At 38.5% G+C, this 15,738-nt stretch overlaps 1 protein-coding gene across 4 annotated transcripts in view; it reads right to left on the bottom strand.

Annotated features, from left to right (window-relative positions):
• The window catches only part of LOC138188207 (protein O-mannosyl-transferase TMTC1), a 276,538-nt gene that overhangs the window by 179,150 nt on the left and 81,650 nt on the right, over positions 1 to 15,738 (bottom strand). The gene's annotated exons all lie outside the window — the stretch shown is intronic.

The raw sequence follows: 15,738 nt of genomic DNA on the forward strand, positions 1-15,738 counted from the left end.
ACCCTTATCGGCGTGCTCCAGCATGGAAGAGTAGAACAAGGCCAGCCTCATTATGCGAAGACTGACGAAGCCCTCTCGTCTCGAGAGTCTCGTATTGTCTCAGAACGCCCGTTCTACGAAAATATCCATCTTGTGTACCTTGGCCAAGCACACAAGGCACGACTGCGTGCCGTAGATCTGCGTTTTACCTGGCGGACAAGTTCTCTCAGCCATCTGAAAGAAACTAAGAGTAGCACTGTAGGATAGTAAAAATTCTGCAGGAAGAATTGCTCGAGCACCCGTTTTCTCAGGATTATCACGTTTAAAATTTTTTCGACTACCGCCGGGTTTTCAGTCGCGTCCTTCCTTTCACGTTGTTCAGAAAATTCTAGTTTAAAGTTCTTGAAAAACTTGAGTTATTAAAGTAGGAAACTCGAATTACAGCAGGAATTTTATTTCATGAAGAATTTATTACGCATATAAGAGGAACGTATATCTTTTAGTGAATTTTTTCTTCTATACTGCTTCCTATTAGTCTCGAATTGTGTGTAGCATTTTTCATTCTAGTTACACCAACATCTTTGTCGCGTATCTTTTAAAATAACGTCATGTTTCTTTCATCGAAGGCGCAGTTGAACGTATCAGTAAAATATCCGAGCGATTATCAACTAGTTTTCGAACGATCGCCATTCTTCTAGAAACATCGTAGAAACATCTGAGATACAAGAATTTCATGAAAAAAATTACTAGAATTTCACATAGCTAATATATATGTAATAAAATTCGTGCCAAATACTTCTTGTAATATCGCCATCGTTATTAAAATATAATGTTATCTTTACACTTCAAATTTCCATATTCTCAACACCTGTCAGCCATTTTATCTTACGATTTCCTCTCTAGCGTATCCGTCTTGCAGAAGCCGAGCGATGAATATCAAGCAAAAACTTTACAAATGTTGCGCTTTTACGCAGCCGGCGAATAACAAAGAGGAACGAGATATCCTTCCGTTCGATTTTACACGTGTTACCACGAAACAGACGGGACAAAGGGACAAAGAAAAGCCGCGGAAAGGTAGACGATAGTTTTATGGACACGTTGCGAAGACAGGTCGAGGAGACGATCTCATATCGAGGGATCCTCGAGGATGTCGTCGATGGCAAATTGCTGTACCGTGTCGATATAACATCCCAGCTCTCCCCTTTCTCCCTCTCCTCTGGCTTTAGCTGTTGGTATAGTCACGGAAACCTTGTACGTTTTCGTTAGAACAGTTACCATTGCCGCAGATGTTGCGTGAAACGACATCCAACTCGCGGCTTCATCCGCGTATTTGCATGTGTGAATTTCGCCTGAAATCGCCATCCCGCTGAATATTTCAAGGTGTAACAACCCGTGCGTTTCGTGGTGTAAAAGTCCGCCGTAAACTAATACCAAGTTACGTCATACATTTTACGGTGTAACGGTGTCAGGTAGACGGGTCACAAAAGTGAAACGAACAAGCCACACGCTGTAATTTATCCGTATATATCAGAGTCACGATGCTGGAAACATGACGTGCAGCACTCGAGAAAACGGAATGATTATTGCTTTCATAAATTGCGATGTTGCTTACGTAATTGCTACACGTTGCAAAAATTGATCGTGATGATGAAAAAATCTCTTGCATACGATAGTCTAGCAAAAAATAATATTCGTGGATTGACAAGCTACAAGTTGTAGATTATTAAGCTATTTTCTACAATTTTACTATTTTACGACAAACAGGATAGTCAGATACGTAGCTTTCTAATTTCTCTAATTTTATTGTCAAATTTGTTTGTCAAACAACTCGTAAAGTTTCATTAATAATACTTTTCAATTGTTTACGAAAGCGTGCTGATCTTCAGATTACAAAGTTGATTGTTTTGTGGTGATTAAAAAATATCGTAACAATGCGTAGCGAGATATTTTTAAAATTCGATATTTAGATAGAGATAAATCATATTCAATTAAATATGAAATATTATAAAATCTACTATTAATGAATTTGCGTCAAATGAAACAATTTGAAAATATGAAATATGGATTTAAATATCCTCGTGTACCGACCCACATATATAATGAATTTATAAAAGTTCGCTTTATAAATTGTACATATCGCATATATCATTCAACGATTATTATTTCCGATAGTAATCCCCGATTAAGTTTCAGCTCGTGCTACATGATGTGAACATACATTGACAGTATAATTGTTAGAGAAGCGTTTAATCGTAAAACGACGTATGACAATTTCCTGATCTATCTATTCGTTGTTTCCATTCGGCATTTGTGCCCAATTACGTATATAAATGATAAATCGTTATTTGTCCTCGTAGAAAATTTACAAAATAAATAACTATGGACTAAACAGTTATATCAACGGAAGAATGTTGCAAAATACATATTACTCGCACCCTAATACTAGATAGCAGTAACGTAAGTAGCTTAAATAGTCTCGTCTACCCTGTTACCATTTTTTACCTTTAATCTCGTCTTGGGTAATATTTTAACAGCATCATTCAGGTTACAAATCTCTGGTACCCAATCGAACCGTTAGGAAGAAAGAATAATAGCTGTTTCTCAATGGGTCTCTCAAAGCTATTTTCGCGATTGTGAATGAGATCACAGAGTTCTATTTGCTAACTTAATCGATAAAGTTGAATAAATATAGAAAAGGACAGAGATTGCATTGAAAGAAGATACGAAATTTCGAACATCCACATTATTTGCCAACGATTAACTTGTGATAATGAAACTGTAGATACGAATGCTCTTTCTGCGTACTTAACTGTATGCTACTTTCGTTCATGGGAGTTCAATAACAGTTCGAGTAACCAATTACATATTTCTTTACACACGGAGATTCGGTTGTTTTATTTCTTCTTACATTAATATTAGTATTCACGATACGACATAAAAGTCAAGAAATGCTGAAAATCTGCACGCGTAACACTTGCCAATTAAAACGTAATTCGATATTACGCAAATGTTGATCGAACAATACACGTTTCTTTCATTACTCTGTATCTGTATCTCATCAAAGCAACCTATATAGTATCAACTTCGAACTTTATCAGATTTCAACAGAAACAATACGTACCACGGTTGGAGCATCAAAACACTTTCTATAGAACACAACGTACCACTCGAACGCATCGAACATTTTCGAGCTAGCGAAACTCAAAGCCTCCAATATTCCCCAAATGAACTCTATACGATGAATATAGATGTACATAGCTCTCTCTCTCTCTCTCTCTCTCTCTCTCTCTCTCTCTTTCTATGCTTCTGCCACTGCTTCTTACGTATTCCATTCTACGTACGTCTCTTAGCGCGCGAACTTCTCGTAGAGGCTCGTCGCACACGAAGGTGTACACGTTTTTCAAACATTTTTCTAACACCCCGGCTCATCTAGGCGAGCGTGCGCGATAAAGGTTTCACGATGGCGTCATTATGGCGCGCGACGAGACTAAAGCGGCAGACACATCGTTTCTACGTGGCGTGGCTAGGAAGTTTTCGCGTCGTCGACGACGCGTCCGTCCGTCCGGCACGTCGACGTTTTCGGTGCTGGCTGTCACAACTGTCGAGAACGAAATAAGAGGATTCTCTCGTCCACTTTTTCTCCACGAGAAAATACACCCATTTACCTTCCTCTGGTGTTTTTACATGCACACGCACATTGCAACGCGCACAGACACCGGGATGGTGTAATTAGCGACTAAAACTTTTCCGCGGCAAGTTCTTCCATCACGGATGGTTGGCCGTATTTTACGGCCGAACTAACCCAAATTTCTATCCTCGGCGTCGCTCGATTTATCGAGCTCGATTCGTGTCACTCGATTTATCCAGCTCGATTCGCCTCACCCCTTACCTCGTTCGTCCCTTTGCAATTGGCTCCTGCTTCCGCAGCTTCTTTCACCGTTTCTTCGTTCCCAGTTCCTGTTCTCATTTCTCCTTCTTATTCGCCACTGTTGCTTCTTTTTTATTTTTTCGAACAGGCTATCTGTTTCGATTTCCTTTCGTTTGCGTGTCGTCGTCAGATATCTTGTTCGCAGCACTTGTTGCCTTTTAGTGAACGCAAGAAAGAGAGAACAGCAAAATTTCTCTAAATTCGAGCAGCTTAATACGGGGATAGCTTAATACGCCTAATTAATGTTGATAATCCTGCTGTCTCCGGGTCGTTTCCCATCCGTGCTCCCCTTCCGTTAAAAAGTTTCCTAATTTTTAGGAAAATATAAAAAAGCCGAGGAAACGAGTTTGGATAAAGGTTTGTTCCTTTTTTGAAATTACAAGGCGCTCGTAAAGACTCTGAAGTATGCAAAACTTTGCGTTAATTGCAAAGAATATAATTGAATTTTAAGTTTCGTATGTGCTTTTTTGTGATCGAATCTTGATTAGTTTGTCATTCGGTCTCACATGCGTCGAGCGTGGTTTAAGGAAAACGTTAAAATGTATCCGATTAAAATCAGCTTTCGCTGGTTCCTTTTTTTTCTTTTTAATTTTGCAAGAAGCGTACAGCGATCTACGCGAAATTTCTTATCTGCGTATAAAGCGGCGCAGTAATTCTTTTGGTGGCAAATAATTCCAGTATTTTGAACGACAAAAATTGGGCGTCGTGTGAGGTTTATTTATTATTTCGAGCGCAACGCTTTGGAGTCGAAACAATTTTTGTTACACGAATAAAGCAAATTCCAGAACACTGTGCAACAACGCGTAAATCCGATATACGTTCCATGGATTACATTTTGGGAATGTTTGTTCCATAAAAAATATTATATATTACTTTGATAACTTTTTTCACATTTCATAAAATTGTGCATTTTAGGTGAAAGATAAGATAGTGGCAAAAAGAAGCGCTGAAAACCCTCCTAAAATTCAGAATGGAATTTGACAATTTGAATTCGCGAAAGCAGTTGTAAATATTGCATTAACTTCACGTTGGGGTGACGCCCACCTTGTGAAACAAATTCTTCTTCTTTTTCATCAATTCTTAATAGTAGAAACGCACTTTCTGACAATTCTATAACATAGACGTTATGCATCGATATCTGGAACCAGCTTGATCAACGCTGAAAACTAAAGTAAATAGAACTTTATATTTACGTGACACGAAAGGTGGAAGATTTAACCCCTTAACCTACGATTTACGTTCGAGAATTTTGGCCCGATCATCGTACTACGGGCTACGCCCGTAGTTGTGGTTAAGGGGTTAATAGTTTATCACGAATTTCTTCCGACTGGCTCTTTAAATATAGCACGTGTAATTTGGAATTATAAACGCACGTTAGATCCGTTGAAAATTTTATTTTTCATCATGAGAAAAGAATTATAATTCTTCACCATTCGTTTACGACTGTTGTCCGTAACTCCTCGTTTCTAATAACATGAAATCCTTTGTACGTCTAATCTTCGCAAGCAACGGTATCAGATATCTTTTCATCTCGCCTTAAACGTAGTACCACGACGCGCTATCTCGCGAGAAAAGAAAAGAAAAAAAATATTGGAACGACTTTGAAATTCCCTGCACGACTCCGCCTCCACGATGCATGCAGCGGTGGTAACTACCAGCGCATAACCTCTGCTGGTGCACCATCTTTTTACATCGTTAATAATACATGCGCTTATTTAAGATTCGCACGGTTATTGTCCCGCGTTCCTGTATCAGTTTTCAGCCGGAGGAAAGAGTAAAAAGGAATAGAAGAAGAGAAAGCGAGACGAAGGTAGGGAGTCGAGGGAAAACTAGAGGTTTGAAAAAGATAGGACGATTGTACAGCTTACCACGATGGATCGATGTAAACCGTACAATCCTCGTCGTGATGACGTATAAATCGTGGTGGCCGCATAATATATCTGCAGAGATCACCAATAATTTCTGTCGCGCATGAGCGCACCGGAAATGAGAAATGCTCGCGTTAATAATTCACAGTGTGGCGAACACGTTTCACCGACGGGGGTCGGCGGTAAACTACCACTGGGTTGCATCGGGCCCTGTAATTTTAATTCGCTCACGACCAAGAAGGAAACCTCTAAGAAACGATGCGCGATCGTTGATCGATTCGACGAACGAACGAAAGTTTTGGATTGGCGAAGGCGTGCCAATGGGAGAAGAAAACGAAAGGAGAGATCTATGGAAGTGAGAATCGTGTGTAACGTTCATAATACTCAGAAACTGCAATAACGCGAGTACACGATTACCGATGTCGGGTGTTATCTGGGGATTAGCACTGATAATAATAGGCATGGCTGGACTATCGCGTTTCCCAAATGGACATCCTTCAGCGATGCAGAGGGAAGGGTGGAAGAGCTCTAATTATCGATTATTACGCATACGTAGCAGCGCGTGATTTCGCTGAGCCTTCACAGACACACCAGCTGAGAATCGACGATAATAGGAGGATTCGACGTGCCGCCCAAGGTTCGTGATAATTACCGCTCTATGTTGCTCGAACAAGCTAAATATTTAGCCGGATAATTATCGGGGCCACGGGTTTGTTTTCAATTATAATCGCGTTGTTCAGGGATCTACGACGCCTCTTTGATGCCGGATTATCGAGTGTTCTCTGATGGACACGCGTGTTAGGGCGAATCCTTGCGATTGTTCCGTGGATCGTCTTGCTCGTTTAGAATGCTCGCTTAAAGTCTAAATTAGTCGTTTAACATAGGCTAACGATTAACACTTTCTCAATTTATTACGTCTTTGCTTCGGTTATCACGCTTTTCCACGTCCATTCTTGCCTACAAACGATAATCTACGTTTAAATGTTATTATCTAATTAAAGGATAAACGTCCTCTATCTTTTCTAGCGATGCATTTTGCGTCTGTATCGTGCGATTGGATGCAGCAAGCATAAATTCGAACAGTTATAACTTCGTAATCTGGTAGTTACTAGTAACAAGCCGAGGCGTGATGTTAATTGCATCGACTCGAAGAGAGCGCGTCGAAGTTCCGTCTGTTCGAAGTTCACTCGGAGATGTCGCGTAGAAACAGCAAGTTATTCGATCTCTCTCACGAGCAAGATCCAAATTCCGATATTCAACTCTTGCAATTACTTGGTACAGATGGCATCGGCCGGTTACAAGGCTTCGAAGGTGAATTCAGAGTCTGGTGAAGTTATGGCTGGAACGGTGGCGTCATAAATTTATTATCAAGTGCGTTGATAAATTCGTGAAACGTTGCTCCACCGTGATATCGTTCTATGCAAATGGATTTCCATTCACTATGTTTCAATTGTTAAAGTTGGCCAACACAGAAGTTGGATAACCTGTACGTTGATGTATGCAATGTGGTCATTTTCAACGTAATTTCTTAATCCAGATAACCAGTTCGTGGAGCTTAATTAGTTTTCGATATTAACAAACTTTAATCGATTATTATTAAACAACGAATGGCATTAAAACTTCTTATATCTTTTGAACGGGTCTAGTTTGAAAGAAACAAAACGATGCGAAACTGGGACAGAAAAACGCGAAGAACGTAGAGAAAATTGATAGAATTTTAATAGACTTTCGGATAGAGGTAAGAAGTTCCGATCAATTTGTGCTTCTCCAAGTATTTAAAATCGTAAGAACTTTTAAAACGATTAAATAGCGATATTTTCGAATCGAAGATTCGAAATCGGCTTCACTCGAGTCGTCAAACTGTACACATTGAGATTGTTTTCCACTTCGAAAGGAAACCGAGCAACAGACGCATCCTCATCTTGCAACGTTGGTGTGAACGGTTTGACGATCGTTGCTTTCACCTATCAACAATTTTATAGCTTTCTGAACATGTTGGACTTGTTTTCCGAGTTCTTGAATGATTATTTTGCTAATGGACCGTTATCCAAAAAAGTCAACAACGAAATACGTTAATCAGATTAATTCTATCGAGATATTTCGAGGTTCGTACATAGTTTTTATAATTTTCCTATCGCTTCGTACATCAGACGTATACCTATACGTGGCACGGAAACTGTTGAAAATGACAACGCGAGTTCGTGCTCGCCATCCATATGCAGATGCGTTAGTTATAAGAAATAGTAACTAGAGGATGATCCTAGTTACAATCGATAGATTTAATCGATAGGCTTAAGATGCCTTTTTGTTTTTATCCCTAGCTTTTCTAAGCGCGTGCAATAAAGGTTTTTTTGGGCTCAGAACGGTGTGATAGATTTATCCATTCGATAAAATAATAACTATTCTGATCTTACCTATGAGTATAAAAATAACAACAGAAACAATATCATCGGTTTGCTAGGAGAGTGATACATCTTAAAAGTCGTCGATTCTGACATATCCGTAAAAATTGACTTCACGCGTAAATTATTTACCACATATGTGTCACAATTATTCAAAGGATTATATCGCTTAACAGAAGTCATAAAAATTATTTTACAGTCTGTCTTTTTACAGAAGGAAATGCATGTAAATACTTTATTAAGAATACTCGAAACTCGGTGGATATCAGCTAAATTATTAAAGAAACAAATTGTTTCATCGATACATAATAGAATGATTGACAATTTTCTGTTTGAACCTTTCAAATCGATTTTCCAGATTTACTTTCCTTAGATGTGTCCCCCGTCTAATAAACTGTCGATATTTTGTAAAAATGCTTCGTTTAGCGATGCTATAAGATAAATCAATTTTTCATAACGCCATTATTCTTCTCCATAAATGCATAAAGATTCGTAATCTACCTATACATCTATCATTTCACCCTTTCTCCTAGCGATACCGTTAGACCTTGAATATTAAATTGCCGTGAAAGCAACCACACGTCATGATAAAGATACATACAGCCTTACTAAGCTACGCTTAAATGTCGCAGCCACCGATCGAAAAAAGACCAACGCCAGTACTGTGCATTATAACGTCGTCGTTGGTGCCGATGCGTATCTTTTGTGGACCTGGTGGCATGTGCTTTGACATAATCGTGTTATCTTGCTAGGTGCACGCACGCGCCATGTACACGTATAATTTATTTCGCGACCACGCAGAATGTCGTTATTCCAGCGCCGGTGTTTTCACTGTGATACCGTGCCAGTCAAGTGATAACCAGAGATACGCATTTTAATAAAAGCTGCTAAAGTTTATGGGATTTCATAAACCGGACCGCGCAGTTTCGGTATCAGCTTGAAAGATATTTGATTCGTAATATAAATATCGAAAGAATTCGCGAGGAGTACATTTTTACGAAATCACAAACGTTTGAAAGAAAAATTTATACATTTAATGGTTTTTTTTATAAACTGCGAATATGTCATTTTACGGCGGAGATATCGTTTCATTAATAAAGTACGATAAAATTTCTTAAAAATCGATCGACGTCAGAAAATTCCTCAAGTTCGTGTAAACAAGTTACACGACCACCAAAAGCAATTTACATCGAACGATTGAAGTAGTTGCGAAGTTTCGTCGAGTGACTTTTTCTCTCTGAACATCATCTTCTTAGAGGCCGCTCAGAGGCGGCCGACAATACGATGAGTTTCCAAGTATAACAGCGCATAATCCCGGGCGTTGCATCAGCATTAAAAATAACAATGCAACTATTCTTAAAAGAAAGAGAAGTCATTACAGGTAGATTGAAAAATATCGCGTCTCATTATGAATCTCTATAAAGCCGCGATTTTGTTTTTGATGCCGAGCAGAGAAGCTAATATTCTCAAACAGGTACGAACACGTGATTCGATGAATTGCAAAAAAAAAAATTCACGAACGACGATTATTGAATCACAATAAAGCGAACTATGTTCATATTCTCGAGTTCCCGAAAATCCCATTTTCCGTAGAATCGATGGGGCTGTCGATTTTGAGAAACGAGGACACACGAACCAGCCGAGATTGAAATATTTCGCGACACAGTCGCGTGATTTCGTATAGGATAGAGCGTATGAGTCGCATGATCTCGCAGAATCTAGTAGCTGCGTCAAAATTAAATGCGTTGCTGTAAGAGAAAATAGTTTATCAGTTGTTATTTATATCCTACTATAAAATTTACCAAACGAGGTTTTAATAAAAATTAATATCGATATAAAAGTTTGCCGTATCAAATAAAGATTCTATCAAACTTTATAGCAGAATTCTATTTTGTCGCGAAGATAAATATTAATTTTGATATCTTACCGTAAAGTTTGTCGTATAATACAAATATAATAATATTCAGTACCCGTATGAAATTTCACTGTATTACGTATAGTACGTGTTCACAATCGCTTAAAAATTTATAATAATATTAACAATAATAATTCTTCGGATAACATGAAATTCGAAATCTCAGATGCACATCGCGTATAGAATATCGCGTGAAAATTGAACGCACGCACAAAACTAGCAATTCTTATTTATTTAAACAAATTTCTACATTGAATAAGTTCAGTCTTTTAAACTATCTTCGGAAAAATACGAATTTATATAAACACCCGCAATCCGATATTCGATCGATTCGGTAATCTGGAAAAAAAGGTTTAATTTCGTTTCTAAGTTTAACTATTACTAATGACCTATTAATACAATTTCAATTCAAACCTTCCCATTGGTCTCTTTTTTCGTACTATTTGATTGTAGTGAATGACTGACGTAGATACTGCGCAACTCCATTTGTGTAATGGAAATAATTGGACTCCATTAATGAAGAAAAACCCATATAAGCCACGATCGAACGTATCTCGAATACCAGTATAATTAGCGAGATGTGGAGCGTGTGATTAGTGATCAAGATTAAGAGCATCATTAACCAGCACACGTGTATTCAAAGTACGTGAATCGATAATGACGTCAATGATGTAAATATTGTCGTTTCGGATTCACAGAACCAAAGTCCTTTTGTATCGTGTGCAAACCTTTCAATTCGTCCGCTTCGTTTCATTTTAGTTCGCTTTTCTTCAAAATGTATAACAGGTATAAAGCGGATTTTACTTTTTAATGTAATAATTTCAAAACTGTCGTCAGCTTTGCGTGGTGTGCAGCACTAATGAATACAAGATCGTATCTACGCAAGTGATTAATCATCCAGGTGTCACGGTAAACTGTGCAAAAAAACCAAGTATACTTGTAAAGTTACGAAACACTTAATACGTTTAGGAGAAATTTCCAAAAAAGTTTAAGCTACTTTCGGTAATCTTATCCGATATGTATGAACGTGAAACTTGTACATGAGATTCTACGAGGCGTTATCGACATTGGCATTAATTCCGATAATGAAATAACGTCAAACAACTTGTCAAAGCATCGATGGACAAGTTGTCAACAAGACAGACAAGCGATTGTTACAAAATTCTTACAAAATTCCACTTCCATCGATAAATAAGAAAAAATAAAGATAGTCTATACTCGACAGCCTGGTCAAAACTGCGGTAAAACTTAAACAAAATTCTCGAACCTGTTCGTTCAATCACCTATCTGTTTCGTACGAAATTATATTTTTGGAACTGGTCATCGTTCGCACGATGTGCGAGGTGGGTTTGTCAACATCTTCCTTTTTTACACTTATTGGATAATTACAGCAGTTTCTCCATTTTTCTATATTATATTTGAAATCCCCCATGTTTTTCTTAACTACCAAGTAAAATTAGATTATACCGGCTGTTAATAATTATCATAGATTTCGATTGATCTAAGAAAGACAAAGAAGCCTTGAAATGATAGATAAGACGTTTTAACTAGATAAGAATTAGACAAGAATTGCACGTATGTGAATGTACCTGAAAAGTTTCGTCTCAACTTTGCATCGGTATTTTTATTGAAATTTTCATAAGGTCGGTCGGTGATACGCGACAGATTCAATCAAAGCTCGCGTTTCAGCAATCTCGTCGAATGGATCGACGGGAAGAGAAGCCGTATAAGCCGTTTCAGGAAGCAGACGGCAATGTAGCGCGACACGCGTTATTACTCCTTAATCGGCAGCTTGATCGCGAGAACATCGCGAACGCGTACTAAAAAGGTGTAGCGTGTAGAAACGGTAATCGGTCCTCGCCTCTTACGACTTCTTCGCCGACCCATCGAAATCGACCATCGAGAACGAAACGGTGTTTCTCGTGTCTTTCGTTCGTGTAAGCATGCAGGAAGTTCCACTTCCTTTCCCGGGTTCACCCTCCTCTTCCCTTCGAACGAGAGCGAAAAGAAGAAATCACGCGACGTAACGCGACTTGACCAACGGTCACACCGATTTCGTTGGACTCGTAGCTAGTTGCAGGCGATAAAAATGAACGTGGAAGCATGGAAAATTACGACCGCCAGTTCGTGGAACTATGGTGCTGCTTCCTTTATGTTGGTAGTTCCATTTTACTCTTTTTTCCCGCGGCTTTTTTCGTGAATGTACGACACGCTCGTTAAAGATGCGCATATTCTGTGCGAGTTACTTGAAGCGTTGCGGCGGATTTACATGACTGTTGATATAGTAATTATTCATTGGTTCCAGACTGACTGATCGATTCTTGAGATCGCTCGCGTGACAGGGACGGCCTGTGTACATACATTTTAGTTTCTGTACAGGGTTGCAGGAGCTAGACACGATAAAAGACAACTTCGTGTAGCATCGAGTCACCGTACAGGCAAGTACATAGACATTGTTTGGAATGGCCCGTAGAACGAAGGATAATGGGAAAGTTCATCGTCTGTAAATTAAAAAAAAAAGAATCTTTTTCTAGTGTATAAAATAGATAAAGCGGAGGACTATTACGGAAGATTGAACTATTATTTTATTGCTAATCCTCTTAGTTAATTTTAGTTGAATTGTTATTTTATTATTAAAACCAGGGTCTAAGCCTACGTATCTCACAAGGACTACACGTGGTCACCAGTCCGTCATCGCCTGCTGACCTTAAAACTAAACAGAAAGCTATCGGCGGTCAGTTCTCGTCACCGATAGCTCTGTTCCCTTGAACTACCTACAATGTAACGCTTATCCTAATTCATACAACAACACTCAGGGCCGGCGTAAGGCAGGTTCAGCGCGTTCGCCGCGGAACCCAGCCCCGCGTTTTGAGAGGTCCCGCGGTCTACGAAAATTATCTGCGATCATCGATAAGCTAAGAGAGATTTTCATCTCTGGCTATTCCGTCTATAGAAAGTGAGGTAGCAAATTCGATTTTGATGATGTTATCAAAGATTTGGCGTCGAAAAAAGCGAGAAAAGTTATTTAATATTATTATTGGATTGTATTATTATTTAATATTCATCGTATAAAAAATATATTATATGTAATAGCATTTGCAAATAGATAATTCCTCGTTGTAACATTTTCACAAAAGGTCACGCCAGCCCTGACAACACGACACTAGTTACGTACAGAAAATCGAGGGTAACGCGCAGAAGCTTTCCTTTGTGATTTTTATCCATAGCTACATCGATTATTTTTCATGTATCGTATTCGCTTGTAATATAGAAGAATAGAAGATAACGGAGCAATCTGCTTTTAAAATTCATAAACTTATCACGAATAGATCGTTATGCAGAGATATGTTAAATATTATCAGAAAAATTGGCGTGTTACGAGAGTTTCATAAAGGTTTACTGGTATATCGACTTTATGCTTGTTAGTTATTAAGTTGTTAAAAATTAAGACACTTTTACTTAAATAAGCTGTTTGAGCAAAAAAGAGCTGCGAAGTTTCAGGGTGTACACCGTTTGTTCAAATAAGCAAAAAAGTTTTAACGATCGCATGTCGTAAAATCAGTGCTTGCTAAAGAGAAGAGTTCTTTATATATTCCTCGATTCTTAAAGCAGAAAATTCTACCATTCCACGTTGAAATTCCAGCACTCTACGTTTTCTTAAATGCAATTACATTAACGTTATAAATTCTACAATTAATTAGTCCACGATGAATAAGTCTCGTTTCGCACAATTTGTTAACTAGATTTGTCCGCGTCGACTGAAGAACATACGACGATAATTAGACTATAGATATTTATTCAGATTCGTGTTTATTGGCAACAGAGATTAAATATAGTAACGAGCATTACCATTTTCCATACGACGTATATTCTGGAAATTGTCGTATTCATTTTCAAACTTCCCATAAATATATAAACTGATATCCGCGGTCTAACGATAACGAACATTTCGAAAGTATTTTTTTTTTTTCACAATTAAAGTCATTTTGAGTTTCACGAAATCTATGACTTTTTCCGTTACATCACAAAGAACACGTTTCGTTCGCACGATACCAAGTTTGCACTAGTAGAGACGAGTGGAAATGTTTGACAAATAAGTTAAACAACTTGACAAAGTCACACGTATAGGAATACTTACTTATTTATTCTAATTTCTAACACGTACGAACAAAATAAACGACAAGACACAACTTGTCGTTTCACCGAGTTTATCACCGTCGCTAAACGCGAAACAAAATTCGAACATTTACTGCGTGTAACTTAAGCAGCAGCATTGATAGGCTTGGAAGCCTGGAATACGAGTCCATCGCGCCGAGTTACTAATTAATTATGTAAATAGCCGAGCAACATAATTAGCTGCTGAAACTCCTCTAATTATATTATCTATGTTGGCTGGTGTGCTCGATAATATCGTGCACTGGCTTCCGTACGCTATCAACGCCATAATGAATTGCGCCGTCTTATCGAGCACACACAAACGCGCATAGACACATTATACTATATCGTTAATCATTTATTATATCGCCGCCCCTCCCCTGGCTGTGTGAACATTTTAGATTTGCCACCTCTTTGCGCAAAGCGATTCGTCGATGCGAGAGAACATCGCGGCCAATTAAAAAAGCGTTCTTTCCGTCGACGCTAGAGCATCTCCTTTGTGCGGACAATTTCCGATCGATGTTTTACACAATTTCACCGAAACGTTCTAAACGAACACATTTGCAACGTATAAAGGCATCGCCGTCGACTATTATTATATCGTCACGTGTTTCGAATGTTCCGTTGCCGCTCTTTTCATCGCCGATTGTACGCGGACACACAGAAAAGCGAATAGAACATGGACGAATGTGCACGCGACTAAAGCGTATTTACGCGTAACGCGGGTCGCGATTATCGCGACTACGTAATGCCATGCTCGGCCAGATTAAATCGCCAACCATGGTAACGCTTAATGCTTTCTAATTCTTTTATTTATATCGCCTGACACGGCAGAAAATCTAAATCATGGGACTACTTATCGGCTTGTACATCTCGCCCTACGAGTATGAGTAATAGTTTCGTCCTTAGACCGAGTAATTTATTGTTACAGCGGTGTATTATGTGACGGGAAAAGGAATAATGGAGTCCCGAAGGAAAGGAAAAGTTCCACGAATGGAAGTTCTTACGGGGTTTATGCTTTATAAGAGTCTAGATCCTGTATCTTTCTGAAGCTTATCCTTTGTATATTACGATCATCGATCTAGAACGTCATCACGTTTTTTGAGTTCTCGCTCTTTAAGTTTGTACAGATGCAATCAGATTGGTCACTGGGAAACTGTTATTAACAATTTTGTAATCCTGTCTCGATGTCGCGTGTATGCAACATTATACTTTGACGAGTTACCAATTATGTAATTAAACGACGGGATTATTTCTTTCGCTTTCGGCAAAATTAATCTGGAACGTTGATGCATCGTTTTCTCGCATCTCTATAAAACTAGAAATGTGTTTTTATCGGTAATAATTAATAAAAAGACAATCTTCGTCATCGGTTGAAAAATATCTCTCCCTGGGATATTCTCACGCGATCAATTCATGAAAACGTTATTGACATTACCGGTGGCTATCTTGATTTTTTCAATAAAAAGTTTCTAAAACAATTCGTTCGAA

The sequence above is a fragment of the Bombus flavifrons genome, chromosome 2 (assembly GCF_040668555.2).
Source record: "Bombus flavifrons isolate JBK064 chromosome 2, iyBomFlav1_principal, whole genome shotgun sequence".
NCBI classification, from domain to species: Eukaryota; Metazoa; Arthropoda; class Insecta; order Hymenoptera; family Apidae; genus Bombus; species Bombus flavifrons.